Source organism: Polypterus senegalus, chromosome 4 (genome assembly GCF_016835505.1).
Source record: "Polypterus senegalus isolate Bchr_013 chromosome 4, ASM1683550v1, whole genome shotgun sequence".
Lineage (NCBI taxonomy): Eukaryota > Metazoa > Chordata > Cladistia > Polypteriformes > Polypteridae > Polypterus > Polypterus senegalus.
The window spans coordinates 80,549,890-80,566,549 of NC_053157.1; the positions used below are offsets into that span (position 1 = coordinate 80,549,890).

General features: G+C 38.0%; 1 protein-coding gene across 9 annotated transcripts in view; it reads left to right on the plus strand.

The window, feature by feature from the left end:
• slc7a2 (solute carrier family 7 member 2) overlaps window positions 1-16,660 on the plus strand; it is a 324,691-nt gene that overhangs the window by 226,017 nt on the left and 82,014 nt on the right. For 6 of the 9 annotated variants that reach the window (XM_039750935.1, XM_039750942.1, XM_039750932.1 and 3 more), the window contains one exon: window positions 413-508. The exons of 2 other annotated variants lie outside the window; for them this stretch is intronic. The gene's annotated coding sequence lies outside the window, so the exon portion shown is untranslated. Of the gene's footprint in view, window positions 1-412; window positions 509-10,567; window positions 10,646-16,660 lie in introns of those variants that run through there. One more of the 9 variants, XM_039750941.1, reaches the window with a different exon arrangement.

Here is a 16,660-nt window from a genome sequence, read left to right on the forward strand (position 1 = left end):
GCGTGCGCAGTTGTCACCTGTGAATGAGCCACAGATATGCATGTTCTTGTAGGTTCTTTTCTGCAGGTGGATCGTTGGTAAAACTGAATAACTTTTTTAGAGAATGGAATTTGGACCTTGCAATGATCCATAGTGAAGAGTGAGGTCTAGTACTGATTGTGAAATGTCACAAATTTTGGGCTTTGATTGACATTTTTTTAAGACAGAGAAAGGAGACATCATGAGTAGGATGCATCACCTGCTGGCAGTAACATGGCAGTTTTAAAGGTGTTGTTCAACTGTTTTTGAACTGCAGTGTAGGAGTTATCAGGGCACAAAGCTTGTCAACTGTTGCATGCTGGCACTGGTTGCTTCACGTGGGTCTCCAATTCCCAAACCCCTGAATTGTTGATTGCGTGTCATTTCCTTGCAGCACTTGATTCGTCGTGGGATCCTCAACGCCCAGATCGTCAGTCAAGTGTCTAAGCTTCACAAGGGACATATTTACAAGATTACTGAGATTTATAAGGTAAATTGTTCAATTTATGTTTATGCACGTTTATGCATTTTATGCACATTTAAAGCTTATTTTTATTACTTCAATTCTTTCACTCGCAGTATTGTACGTGGGTCAAAAATTGAAATTTGACTCCTCCATCTTCAAATGTTATATTACTTTTGTAGGGGGTATGAACATAAATCAAACAGTTTTTAGGGGTGGAGGGCATAGAAAAGGTTTGGAATCACTGTTTTATAAGGATGGGATATGTTTTATAGGCTGTTCATTGAGTTTAAGTTTAGAACATTTTATTCAATATATCAATTATCATTGACATTGGTGATTGAGGGCTTTTCTTCAAAGGTGTGTTTGACTTGTAGTTACTGTAATAATTTTAATATTCAACATACTTGGTCATTGAAATAAATCTCAACAGTTTCAGAATAGATTACATTTCTTTCTCTCAGAAGCAAAACTCAGTTTTGTAAGAAAATATAGAATGCTATTTAATGTTGTAACAAAGGCGCTATATAGGTGCCTGACTCGACACAGAAAGACATGGAGGCACGTATAAAAACACAAGGACTTTATTTCTTCTTCACCCGTGGGCGCACGTCTTCTCCGTGACCCACAGGCAATACACAGTCCCAAAGCACAAACACTAAAGCACAACACACTTCTTTTTCTTTACCACCACTCCTCCACAAGCGTAGTCCTCCTCCTCCCGACCCTGGCTCCCCGAGTGGTGGTGGCTGGACCTTTTTATAACCCACCCAGAAGTTTTCCTGGTGCTTGACCACCTGGTGCTAATTGCACCTCCGGGTGGGGCTGAAGATTCGTCCAGCCAGGATGCTGAGTCCATGCAGCTCCCCCTATCGGCCATCTGAGCCCCCAACCAGGCTGTTGAGGACTCCACCTCCCATGGAGCCCTGCGGGTGGTTGGGGAATCACCGTCAGCCATGGAGGCTGCCACCAAGCATCCCGGGGGAGGTACTGGACTGCCCCTGGTGGCTCCCCCAGAACATAAGCAGCAGGGGCATCACTGCCGGGCATGGGACCCGGCTGTCCTTCACAATGTATTATCTTAAATGACTGGATCCCAAACTCGACACTTTGTGGCTTTATAAGCAGCCTAACAGCTCCAATGTGTGTTACAGGCAGTCAGTGGACAGCACTGACATATATGGAACTCTGCCTAGATAAAAGTTTGGTAGCCTACCTTGTTTAGTCTCTGCTGGTACCACTTTTCATATGACACAGCTCAACTCAGACTAAAAGGAGCAGACAAAGCTGAGCCTAGCAGCAGCACCAATACCAGTTCTTCTAAAGTTGTACATTTTCAATGACCATCCTTCATATAGCAAGATGTATTTTAATTACTACTTGTTTTTTTGTTTTGTTTTTTTTTTTTTTGTACATGCAACATTTCGGAAAGAGCAGTTGGATTAGGTACAAATGCTTTTCTGTGATGCATTGTCCCAAATTGCCCTACAAAGTTATCAGTACAAAAGAAGTTTATATTTTAATACTGTTGGCAATTCTGGGAAGCATGGTGTTATCTCACAGCATTTAGGTTTGCTTTGATTTGTGGTGGGATTGTCTGATATAAGAATATGCATGTTTCCCCCCATCCTAATGGAGTTCTGCTCAGGGATGTTTGTGTTGTTCTTCAATCTAAAGATATGCAGTTAGATTGGCAAATCTTTATTGTTCCGGATATGAGATCCAGTAGCTGTGCAGAGGAAGAGGAAGAGTATTGGTGTATAGACTAGAGCTGGTTTCAGACTTCGGATCCTGCTGGAACAAACTTTGGCTAACCATATTCATTAAATGCACACATAGATTTGTAGGTATAAATATAGGGTGGTACAGATCTAATTATGCCATTTTCATTACCCTATAACTTATTAAGTTTATTACATAGAAAATCACCCGAAAAATCCCGGACCATCGAGAAGTGTGTGAACTCACGACATGAAGAATCGTCTTCGTGCCGAACTGGAATCGTTCCCATATAAATCAAAGTCATCCAGACGATCTAGATCTGCATAATTAGATCTGGACCACCCTGTACAAGTACTATCCCTGGATTTTCTTGATTGCATATGTAATCATCTTGGTTGTCTGATTCTGAATTTTTTCTACATATTTGAAGACAGGTTTCATTTTATTGATTAGCAGAACCTTTCATGTGTTTTTTAGTTTGTGCTGCAGATTTTAGAAAAAAATTCTGCCTATCATAAAGAGTACATTTGAATTTGACTTGAGATGTACGGGATTGTTGGAAAATAGGTAACGAAACTGAGGCTTGAGTATCTACATGGGTTTCTACTGGATAGGCAGTCAATGTGCAAGTTAGTCATCTGTATTACAATTAAAAATTAATTTCATTATTTACGGTGCATAGCCATAGTCTTATTTTACCTTTTAATTATAGACAAAGGAATGCATGATTGCACACAGAAATATAGCTGGATTAACTATGAATTGCATTTTCATAATCTATAGCCTCCCTTACATTGTCTTCAGATATTGATTCAGTGCTGTGCCTTTTGGATCATTTTGGACCTATTTCTGAAAACCTTTGTAGGTGTTCTAAATCTCAGTTTTTGTTCATCTCCAACCTATTTTACATTGATATACCATCTTAACTTGTTGGTCTGGTGATTCTACGTTTTAGAACAGATAATATTTTAGACGTTTTTATGGGTTTTGAAATAACAAACTACCCTAAATGCATTGGAAAATCCATTAAATTGAATATTGAATTGAATTGAATATTATATGTCAGAACATGGATACGTAAAAATTTTGTAGAAGCTGTACAAATTATGGGATTTGTTTATGGATTGGTGCTTGGTGGAAATGTAGGAAAAGTCAAAAATGTTTATCTTGAACATCAAATCATCATGAAATTTTGGGTGTTTTTGCTTCCTATTTTATATTATTCTCTTTCTATGGCTGTGGTCAAGTTGTTTCAGTTGCTATGCCTGGTGCCAGTCACATGGTGATTTGATGGGTTATGTCATTATGCTGCACTTATTTAACATGTCAATACACCACATCTTGTTTTCCGAGTATTGATTGTGTAGATTAAACAACTATACTTTTTGTCCAATCATTTGGCTCAGAGTGATGCTCTTACTTTACCAACACTGCAGAGAAGCACAAACAGAAGTAATAGTGTGAAACATTTTAATGTCTTTATTTGATTTAAATTATTTCATTGAATATGCTTATTTGATTCCTGGAGCATACAAGCAGATTGCAAGGATCCTGAAGGTGTGTAATAGGACAGAGGTTACTTTCAAACAGAATTCTATTCAGACATCAGTAATCCTCACTGTTTTACACATTTTCTATTATCCCTTCTCCAACCTGGAAGTGTAAACCTGAGAGATTAGTAATAAAAGAGCAGGTCCCTGTTATAAGAATGATGTGTAAATGAGTGAGTCCCGCTAAGTTCTTAAACTCTGTAAGTCAGTTGTGTTCTGGACTCTGTGGCTTTTATAATTTCTGTGACATGAGCTGTTCCAGAACATTAATAGTAGTAGACATGCTGGCCTCTTTTAAGCATGTCTGAACAAGAGAAGCAAACTACATCACACAGCTGGAATGGTTATGTCACTTGTTTTTTTTGTCTAGGATCACACCATTTTTTGTTGTGTACTGATGTTTTAATTACTGTCTTCTCATATTTGAATAAATATTGTTTCATCTCTGTTCAACATTCCAGTGTGGCAAAAAGAGTCAGTAGAGCAATTTAAATAAAAAGTACAAAAGTGATGCCAGACCAAAGAAATGCTGCAATTCAAAATATAGCAGTTTTTCCACTAAACCCATAGGAAAAAAAGACGTTCTTGTTAACAGTTGGAAGCAGGCATCTGTATATTCAAGACAAGACTTAGGTTTAATTCTGGCTAAGGATTTTTATTTTTTTTCTCCCAGTTTGTTGCATATTGGGGGTAAATATCTCTACCAAAACGTCTATGTTTTTACTGAATTAGCAAATTTCAGAAACTTTCCTATCATTTTGTTTTTGTTTTTGTTTTTATTTTGCATAACATTCTCATGGTGCCCTGGGGATCAGCCCCTAAAATTCCAAACTCTAAATTAATTCAAATGAGTTTGAAATAAGTGGAGAGGTAGATATTTAGAACATGACAAGGCAGTTTACACTTATTGTGGATCCAGATAACCCTCCTGAGTAAGGAGGACTACCATTCTGTGAAATGGTATCTCATTATCATAACAGACAGATCCTGTGTCACACCATGGCTGTGTTCCAGTAAATTTGTGAACACCAAATATTAATATTTCATCTCATCAAAAATATGCTGAGAATATTTAAAAATAGTCTATATTTAAATGTTTTTTACTTCTTGTCATTTTCGTGTTTTCATTATTGAGGTTTTAACATATCTTTTGGTTCTAGCTGTGTTATCCAGCTTTACACAGGCCTTAGTTAGAGTGCTATTGGTTATATGTTAGAACTGCAATGTAACTATGTACTTTTCCGTATGCAATATTTGCAGTTTTTTAATTTTTGTTTTTGTGTGAGTCAGTCAGTCAACTTTGTATTTTCTATATATAAATTACTAGTTGTATTATAATTTTCTAAGTCAATTGGCTTCATTTATTGCGACATTGGTTAATCATATGTGTTAGACTCTATACTACATACAGTCTTTGGTGTTGTTGCAGCAGAATTCCACATTAAAGCTGTATTTGTTAATGTCATGTCATTGCCTAAACCCGGTCTCCTTAGTGCAAGGCAGCAGTGCTACCACTGTGCTACTCTGTCTGTTAATGTTACAAAGGTAGTTTAAAATTAATTAATTCAAAGCTAAAAACTAGTCTCAATTAGCATCAAAGTCTAAAATTAGTACTGTGCTAGTGTACAGTGAATTTGAAAAAATGTCTAACAACTGAAAAATCAAAAGTTACTAATTTCTTTTACTCGATCAAAAGCACCGTCTTATTTTCTTCTTACCACATTCTGAAACCAGTATCTCCATCAGCTGTAGAAAAAAATCTTGCTTAAATCCTGGCTTAGCTCTGTTGGTTAATTCGAAAAATGCAATGCTACACACTGATAATAAAATGTAGCCCAATGAGTTTATCTCATATTTATTGTCACATGTGGCACACCCCCAGTCTGCCAAAGCAATCCACAATGCTGTGTGATATTTCTCCCAGTTTTTATCTGTGCTTGTTTCACCAAGGGGACTCTCTTCCCCTACTATTCTCTATATGTATAAAATCCAATGTCTGTCTGTCTGCTTTTCAGGAGAGAACTACTTAACGGATTTAGATTGGGTTTTTTTCTATAATTTGCTTGAACATTTTGCGACTTCTCTCATTATGCTAAGTACTGTATTATAGTTTGGGTGCTGCACAGATTTATTTGCGCAAATCCGAGAGACAGGCTACGGGCTGAGGGGAGGGGGACACGGGGCCTCAGGAGTAGGCTATCCTCACTCATGCACCAACCTCTGTTCCAGTCGTTCTACCCCTTGTCATGTGTTGGAGCGTATCTTACCTCCGGTTAGCTAGCCATACCTGTTTGTTCACCAGACATTATTATCTTGAGATTGTTAAAAGAGTAAAGTTTGACATTTTTGAGAGAGAGATCACAGCTGTCTGTTTTAAACTGTACCTGCTCATTGACAGAGATATCACGGCCATATGCTGTTCTCCCTACGCGGGGGACACTCTTCCATCAGAGCTGAACATGATCACATACAGTGGCAATGTTTGATGTTGGAGCATACCTAACTTCCGCTTTGCCGGAGATACCTTGCCAACTTTTTACATTTTCGACAAACAGATCACAGCTACATTCTCACCCCTGATAGTGTGGAAGCGAAAAATACGCTGTAGATTCTCACTTTAAATGAAGGCTAAAGGAGTCAAAGGATAGGCAAACAGAGTAATTAGATTTATTGCAATAACACGGACTTAACCCAATTAAGCCAAACTGAGCTGAGCCCTGAACAAACCAAAAATCACAGTTTATATAATTATTTCTTATCATGCGGACCTCGCTCAAGACAGCTCATTCATTGTTCCTTATATATTGCTTCTGCAGCTGGCTTCCCAAGTTTTCATGGGAACCATCATTATCTCCTGACACCCTTCTGCAGCTGGCTTCAAAGTTTTCATGGAAACCTTCTCCCATATTTTGCTATTCAACTTCACTTTTTTTGCTTCACATATTTTTAAGTCGGCCTTAAGTTTGCAGGTGCTCCCCCTCATCCATTCTTGGACTTTTCCATCTATCCTTCTCTTCCTTCCTTGTCTCTCAAGCTGATAAGATATTGGTGACTACAGCTAAAAAAGAAATATGGCATGTTCCTTTATTTAACCATTTGCTTGGTATGCCTGACTTGTATTATTACATGCACTGTTAATGCTTATAAGTTTTCATATCAATTTATGCTAATAGATGAATAAAATAATTTCTTATTTTCCATAATAGCAAAACCAAAAATATTGTATATCAAGAGGCCCTCAGATAAGAAAGCTATCAATATAAATTCTTATCAATACAAATTATTACATTTTTGTTTGTCTTTTTATTGATTTTTAAAGTTTGTCCTGATTCACTACTATGTGTGCAGAGTCGCAGGGGACTGCTAGTACTGTATAATCATGCTCGATTCACAAAGGGCAAAATACCCTACCCGCTCTTCAAGTGCTGTCTGTGGGTCACCGAGGAACTTAAAAAGGTAAAACTGGGTCACAAGGCTACAGAGACTGAGAAACACTGCTCTAAGAAACACTGTAATCCAGTAAGACAATGAAATTGCTATTGCAAAGTAGTTGAAGATAAAGCATTGTGAGCACTGATAAAATTGTCTGCAGCAGTGCACTGGCTGATGGGAGTTGTAGTCCCCATTTGGCATTTCCATAAGGTTGCATATAAGATGAAGCTGATGGGGGATAACAAATATTAAATACCTATCTTATTGGATCTGTTGCATAAGATTGACTATACTCACAACCACAATGCCTGCAAAAACTTGCTAAATGCATCTTCTTTGCTATTTTTACTTTGCTCCTTTTCTTTTCTTCTATAGATGGTCTCCATTTGTATAAACCAGCACAACCCATTTCTCTGTGCAATTTCTGTCAGTGCTGTGGCGAAACCGGAGACATGGTGTGTTAGAATGCCCTACTCGCTAGAGCATTATTACATAAAAAAGATCAACAAATAAAATGAGCATAAATTGTCTAATTTTGTTATTATACAATGTCACCAAATTTCAATCAAGGCATTCTTGAGATTTTGGGAATTTAGTTTTTCTGTTGTGGTGGGGGTTACCCCTAAATATTGGCTTTCCTAGCAGATGCCTACTGCTAAAGACACAACATTCTCCCAAATTTCATATTATTTTCAATATTATTGTAGTCAGGTATGAATAAAGATCAGGTCCAAAAATACAAAATAATAAAGCACAGGCAATATCCTTCTTTTATCTCATGATTGTTGCTGAGTTGAGCAGGTCTGGCTTAGAGGAGCTCTGTCTTGTACCAAATTGATACACCTCCTTCTGGGAATGTTCAACTTTATATGACTCAGTTGGGAAGGAGCAGAGTAAGTAGCACTCATTGGGCATTTTCTTGGAGCTGGGAAGGAAGAAGTAGATGATAGTGGTAGTGACAGTGCCCCCTCTCATACATACAGATATATACACATATATGCAGATGCTATCTTTAGTTTGCTCCATCAACCAAAATCAAACTTGCTTTCTCTTCATTTTGAGAAGGCAGTGCTTATCTTGGTAGCTTCAATTGCAAAGCTAAAGTGCTCAGGCCACACCAATGCAGACACTTACACTAGCCAAATTTAGAGACCTCTGATAATCTTACAGCTACTCAGAGAAAACCCACACAGATTATAATCAAAATTGAAAATAAACTGCAGTCCCTGCATCAGCCTTCATTTATAAGTAGGTGGCTTTGCATGAACGTAGCATTATGACATCATTTGTGCTGTATGCTTGTCATATAAATTATGATCTGCTAAGTAAATAAAGTCTTCTTAAAGATATGAAAAGCTACTTCTTGGTCAAAGAATTATACTTCTCTTGACATACAGCTTGCTTCATTAGCACAAAATGTTCACTTGTGCAGTTTAGACATACTGTATACTTTATTCTTTGTACATTTAAAACAGACACACATCGAAGGATAATGAGGATACAGTAGGAATGACTACAGTCATTTCTACTTGCTGTTTCTTTGTATTTCTTATATGTTGTCAGCTAACAAGAGGGGCATCATATCAATGTGGTCACACTGCTATCTCACATCTCCTATGTCCTAGGTTCAGATCCTGGTCTGGGCACTTCTTCCTTTTCATATCTACAGGTGCCCCAGTTTTCCTCCCAGTTAATTCACAGCTCTGTTTTGGACAGATTAGAGTGAGTGTGAATGTGGTATTTGGGGGACACATGGCCCATCCTGGATAGAGACCCACTGACTCCATGTAACCCTAAACTAGGTATGTGAGTTAGCAGATAGATGTATGTTAGCTGTCAGTCTGTAGGCCCCCTTACCTTAGTTGTCTTGTACAATTTCAGTTTTTGGGTTTTTTTTTCTGATATTTTAGAGGAGGCAGAGCTTCCCTTGTAATCTTAGAGCAGTCATCTCTGATCAAAATGGACTAAGGTCAAAACCTGGACTGTTATAAGTTGATTTCCCAGCAAAGTCCTGACTCTCTAAAAAGACTTCCTGTTAGCTAAACATACAAAAGATTTAAATATGTATTCCAGAAAGTTGGGTGCTGCTAATACCTGCTACCATCTTAAATAGCGGACACCTGATGGCATCATGTGTCATCTGCCTCACTGTAGCAGCAGGTAGTACAGCTGAATTCCGTTCAGAAACACACAAAATCATACCACTCATGAGCCAAAACTAAATTCATAATGGAGGTGCAACATATAATTAAAATGACATTAAAATGTAATCACAAGTTCAAAATGAAAATGAAATTACAAAACAACTACAAGCCTGGAATCTACACATTAAAAACTCCAGAATTATTAAATATTGCTTTGGACCCAGTGATGGCAGAGGACTTGTCTCGAGCATAAAATTGGATTAAGATGTCCAGTAAATGGTTGTAAAATTATTAGAAGTTCCAAATTCACCCTTTGTAAGTTTGGGTTTTGGTTTATAAGTTGGTCCTGCAATAGACTGGCCCCCTGTCTGGAGTGACTTCTGGCATACTTTTTCAAAATAATTTACAGTTCCAAATAATTGTAGAAAGCCTGCATTTTATTTAAAAAGTCGTGGGAGCCATCATGGAGCACAATCTCACATACCCACACACTCACTCGTATCTGCTAACTTTAGGTCACTAATTGATCTAATGTGATGTAATGAATGTGACATGTGGGAGAAAGCATGAAAGCCCAAAAAAACAGATTAAAAACTTGCAGACTCTATATAAAATGTGGCAGGATCAGAGATGGAATATATACAGTACATTCTGTTCAGTTCCACTACCACATGAATTTGGAAGATGCTATATAAAATAAAAATATCTTGACCCTTCTTTTTAAGACAGCAAATGTATTTTTCCTATTGGCAATTGCCAACATATTGCATGACTTCTGAAACCCGATCAGTTGCTGTTTTGCCAGCATTATTTTTATTATAAAGATGCCTAGTAATAAACTGGTACAGTAAACATCCACAAACAGGATACAAAGACAAAGACAAGAGGGAGGGGTCACCTTATAGTCTACTTGGAGGTCTGCTGTGACCTGTAAATCTGACTGTTGAAACAACATTACTCCAGTGAAGCCAGCGTAACAGCACAAGAGACGGAAAAGAGTGGACTAAATGAATTAGACATGTGCAATGTGTAAATGATTGTAGCATTTTATGTTTAAGTCTTGGCTGGCACCTTCTTCAAGCAAATATTTCCAGATCTTGTTCTGCTACCAATTTAAGTGGATTTTATAGTTGTTCATGGTATGTTTTTGATCATCTGGATTTTGCTCCTGAAGCCTGGACAATTCCGTATGTAACTGGGAGAAACTGAAGGACCGGTCCCTGTTATTTACTGGACAAGACTGTTGCACTTGTGAAGGAACTGGAGTGTGGACCTTGTATAAGATCAGTTTTACTTCTCTGAAGCTGTGATTCCAGGTATGTAAAATAAAATGTAGTTAATTGACCAAAGATTAATACCTCAAGAGTGGGTGGAAAATTCAAAATGGAGGTATACACACAATCTCTGATGTCTTGAATACTTTTAAGTATGCAGCAGTCCTATTGAACCTTAATATTAATAGATGTGATTTATAAAGTTAAACAATAATAATAAAATAACTTTTATATGTTGGTCAGTAGAATCAATGTCTACACTATATTCACTTTGCACCCATCTCATTCTTCATGACAAGATAGAACATCTACCCTTCCATTTTTCCAACCTGTTCAATTCAGTTGAAGGTAAGGTGTAGCTGATCCCAGCAGCATTCAGCACAAGCCAAGACCCTAGATGACATGCCATTTCAGAGTTAATTCAGAGTTGAAAAATTCAAATGACATGCATATCTTTCAGTTGTGAAAGGAATAAAAACAGGCAGACATAGGAAGATAAAGGATACTCCATATAGAAAATTATATACATTGAAAATAGATTTTGTGAGATTGTGGAAATCCTTTGAGACCCTCCTGAACTGTGCTGTACATCGAAAGGACGTTCATGTATCTGTTGAGGATTGCTTGTCTATAGCCAAGGCAACTGCAAGTTCGTGGTGCCACTGAGACTTGCCTTAACGTGAACAAGGCTGTTGCCTGATGGTTGATGTGAACAACATCCTTACTCGGCCACTGACCTGGCCCTGTCAGTGCTTGTTATTTGTGTGTATTGAAGTTGTAGCTTCTGTTTGAATAATTACCCTGACTGTTCCTGTTTTAAGTGGAATAAAGTTGATTTTCTTGAAGCCTTTGGACTCTGTGACTTCTTTCGCGTTCAAGACAGTAACTCATGTGTTACGTGGTACCAGAAGTGGGGTTCCTACAATAGCGCCTTCTACCTGTGTCATCGGATCGTGTGCCCTAGCAATGGCGTCAGCAACTCTAGGAGCCTGGGCTTGAGCAGGAGAAACTGAAGCAGGGGTGGCAACAGACTTGCTCTGAGGAGAGGCGAGGATGAGTCGGATGCAGAGGCTGAGATCCATAGCTTTCGTGATTGGCCATTGGGCTGGAATGAGATCAAAGTCGGGGTTGAAGTCGGTGCCAAGTTATGATAGCTCCTCTGTTTCCAGGTGGCTTGGCTGTCTCCAGTCGGCTGGCCAGCTCTTGCAGTGAGTGGACATTGTTCCAGAGCATCTCATCACAGAGGTCTTTATTTATCCCTGATAAGAATGTGTCAATAGCAAGCTTTTCCACAATGTGCTCGGAGGTATCTCCATGAAATCATCTTTGAATCAGGTCTACTACGTCCTGGGCCTGTCCCAGTATAGGGTGATTCAGATCAATTTCCCACTGCCAAAACTGACACCTCTTGGCCTGTTGCTTAAGTCATAATCATCAAGCCTTTTGGGAGGAAGATTTCACATGACCTTTAGGTTCTCCCTGGTCAACAAGGGGGCCAAAATAGCTACCCAGTCTCCCTTGTCCCAGCACATTAGCGTTGCCATGAATTCAAAACCGAATAGGAAACACTCTGGGTCATCCAAGGGAGCCATCTTCACCAGCATATCTCTAGGATGGGCAAGGGTGCCTGCAAGAGCCTAATCCGGCTCTGGTTTTAGAGACATCTCGTGTGCCTGTTGATACATCAGTTCAAAAGCCCACTCCTGGTATGTGACGCATGAATTGCTGTCTTGCATCCGAGAGATGACGTAAGTCCAAAGGCTTCAAGAAAACCAAATTTATTCCAATCAAAATAGGAACAGTCAGATTATTTATTCAAAAGTACACTTTTCAATACACACAGACACAGCAAACAAGCAGTGGCCGAAGTAGAATGTTCTCTGCATTAACTATCGGGCAGCAGACACGTTACACAGCGAGGCTGCAAACTTGCAGTTGCTTCATTGGCACAGCAAACCTGCTGTTACATTGGCAATGGACAAGCAATCATCGACGGATGCGTCACCCACGTTTCGGCATGCAGCATAGTTGGGGAGGGTCTCAAAGGTTCTCAGCAATCTAACAATTTGTCCCTTGTTATTTTTTTAGCACGGGGTAATTTTACAGTAGATATAAGTTTATATTCCACATTATAGTCCACATCATATTGGAAGGTGACAGACTGGAGTTTATATCTAAACAGACCATAAAAATCTTTTATTGTTTTTAGTGTTAATAGTTATGGCAAAGCAATTCTCCAGCTGACATGAAGAAAAGAAACTAAGAGGTAAAATTCAATCATTGTGTAGCTGATTGAAACAAGTAAATTGGCATACACTCTGGATTACACTTAAAAGCAAATTCAATAAAATATAGTGAGAGCAAATACAGTAATAGTGGGTTTTGTTTTTTAAGTATTACATAGTTTTCCTGTGTCCTTGTTACTGTGATTGTAGAAACATCATGCACTGAAAGTATACATATTACCCATGCTATATGTAAGTAAGCCTCATATTTGTTTAGAATATTGTAAGAGTTCTTCAGCAAAACATAGACATTTGTCCACCTGGACTATTAAAATGCAGCTCCAGTTCATGATTGCGTTCAATCTATTTTGTCAAACCATTTTGTTTCCCACCAGTCCACGCTGTTTTGTCTAATCTGTGTTTGCAGGGAGTGAAAATATGTCTTGGTAGTAAGGTATGCAGTTGCATGCAGTTTTAGATGTGACATTGTATATTAAAAATGATAAATGATGATAGGCAATTGTTAAATGAATAGTGTTATTTGCTGTGGTTTAGTTGTGTTGTGAAGCAAGAAAAAGCAGTTTGTCTAGCTGTCAATCCCATCTCAGCATACCAAGCCACAACACAGGAACAATGCTTAGAATGTGCAGAACACACTACACTCACAAATGTTTGGTCTGTTTAGAGAGGACAGTTAGCCTAGCATGTGTGTTTTGAACATATGAGACCATATGGTTTGAAAATGCAACTAGCAGGTAGAAGTGACTGGGCTGGGATCAAACCTGAATTGAACCAGGGCTAGAGTTGTAGATCTGAATGGAGACTGTGCCTTCCAGCCTATAAAGGCTACTAAAGTGATCAGGAGAAAAAGAGGTTACTATCACATCAAAAAAATGCTGTTTACCCAACGTCAATTCATTTTTAAGCATGTACGATTATTACCATTGATATGAAAAAGTTATGTATAGTATACATACCTTAATATATTTAAATTGAATGCACAGCAGTGTTCAATAAAAGAAGTTGCTTTGCCAGAAGATTTGTATAGTAAAACCAATGGTTTGCTAAAGTTTCTATTATATGCTTATCTTGTACAATGAGAATTGAGTGACCAGGATTTTCCCAAACAGATGTGTAATGTATTTAATCCAGAAGCATAAACGTAGAGTAACAGATACACTGTAACTATTATAAGTGCAGTAACAGAAGACCCCTGTGACCCTGTGTTAGGATATAGCGGGTTGGATAATGACTGACTGACTGCAGTAATAGATACATTGTGATTATTGCCAGCATTGTCCAGCATCTGCTGCAAAAAGGCAGGTTTAAATTGTGTATAGCATAGAAAGTGATAGATAGATAGATAGATAGATAGATAGATAGATAGATAGATAGATAGATAGATAGATAGATAGATAGATAGATAGATAGATAGATAGATACTTTGGTGAACGTTTTATCTGATGGGACACTGGCCTTTGCCCCAGCCGTATAACTAATCAAAAATATATGAGTATTTGGCTTTTTCTTTTGACTATTAGGAACAGCTGTGTGCAAAACACCAGTTTTGCTATAAAACAAATAAATTGGGAACATGCATTAAGTTTTTGGATGGCTTTTCCTTTTTCAGCCTTTTCATTATTATGGGAATATCTTTTGTTTCTTTTTCATAAACAGTGAATCCACTGGCTAGACTATAAGCCGCAATGGTTGGAGCATTATTTCCCATGTAATTATCAAAATCAGGCAAAACAGGAAAATGGCTTCAGCTTAGATATTGCAAGTTTATGTCCTTCTACCATATATAAAAAAATATATCCTTGGAAAGACTTCATGAATCAGTGAATTAAAAATACTGGAGCTGAACATCTGCCCTGACAATGTGGTAGTCAATTTAAAAGCTTATAACAGAAAAAAAACAATACTTTCTGGTACAGGATGTTATATCAGATATATCATAAATCAAATTTTATCCTGTGATCATTCAGACCAGTATGTTGCCTTAAATTTGCTAAACTGAAGCGCAGCAAAAGTACCTAAATTTATTTTCTTTAAATATAAGTCATGAGAAACATCCCCATTATTTTGTTTATGTTGTTATTTCGACAATCCTATACTTCTAGAGGGAGTTTCACTGGGCAATTTATTTTAAAGATGTTTTGTAAACAGTCACTCAGCATTGATGTGTTCGTAGAATCATTACATAAACACAGTGCTGGGAACACAACCCATGCATTTCATATACACTTTTACATGGCGTCATGTAACGGGCACATTTAATGGCTTAACGCAATATTCCTGGAAGTCATTAACCAAGGTACACAATAAGTGGAAAATGCAGTGAGGTGTGAAAGAGGCTAAGAGACCAGAATATAAACTGAAAAGTTGTTGGTTTGGTTACTGGTACCTCTTAATGTTAAAATATATAACAGATCTCTGTAAACTTGGTTTCTATGATATACAGTATCTGAAATATTCTGAGTATTCTTCAATGTGAAGTGCTTTAGTTACTGTACTAAAAAAAAGACAAAGCAGCTAATTTAGCTGTGCAGAAAAGAGAGAAAGTTCACTCCTGGGCTGAAGGGTATTTCCTTTTTTGACAGACTAAGGCAACTGGATTTATTTTGTCTTTAAACAAAATGAATGATTGGAGAGCTGATTGTATTCTTGAGAATTGTCAGACATATTGATAAAGTTGTTTTTTAATTTAAATCTCAAATTACATACTTGGCCACACTCTTCGAAATTGCTAAGGAGTGCACTTGTGGTCCAAAATCAGGTATCAATAAAGTTAACCTTATCAGTTAAATATTGAATTATGATTTCAAAATTAAGGACTACATTCACACAGTTGCTTAAAGTGGGTATGTGTAAGTGCTGGTCCTTTCTGGATGAGATATATTAATTAAGTCTAAGAAATTCAAGATTGGAGGTGCAAGCGCCACAAAATACAAGGGACATTCACAAAGTTTCAGCACTTTTTTTAACTGTATTTATTAAGAATTTTAAAAACAAATTACATCACTTTTCTACATAATCACCTTCGTTTGCGATGTAATTTTTCCCAGCGTTGTACCAACTTTTTAGTGCCCAATTACTACTCCTCCCGCCTTCATCATTTCCAACGAAAATATAAAATTGTGGTAACTTTTGAATGTCCCTCGTATTAACATTTGACTGAAGAACGGTGCAGGGGGCCTTTAGGGGTTTGGGGAGTCATTTATGAGAAAAATGGTTGATGCTTAGCAGTATACCCAATAACATGGCGAGTACACATCAAAGACTGATGGTACACAGCTGATTAAATTAGAATGAGTAATTGTCCAGTTCAGGTACTGCATTCACAACAAACAAATGGTCACAGGAGTCAGAAAGTATGTAGTAATGTAATGGAAGCAATTTATGTACCATTTGAGTTCAATGGATGTAAAGATTACTACGTTGTTATCAGCTTTGACAAGTTGAGGCCGTGATAGTGGAAAAGAGAGATGCATGATGGGGGAGCTAACAGGTGACACAGTAGCTAGAATTCCTGAGTAATGAAATAATGGAGGGGCAGCCTGAGGCCATGGGTCAGTAGCTGAGGAAGTTAAAGGAAACAAAACATCAGAAGGTAATGCCACGGTGGCGCGGTGGGTAGCACTGCTGCCTTGCAGTTAGGAGACCCAGGTTCACGTCCCAGGTCCTCCTAGCGTGGAGTTTGCATGTTCTCCCCGTGTCTGTGTGGGTTTCCTTCAGGTGATCTGGTTTTCTCCCACAGTCCAATGATATGCAGGTTAGGTGCTTTGGCGATTCTAAATTGTCCCGCGCGTGTGTGTGTGTGTGCCCTGCA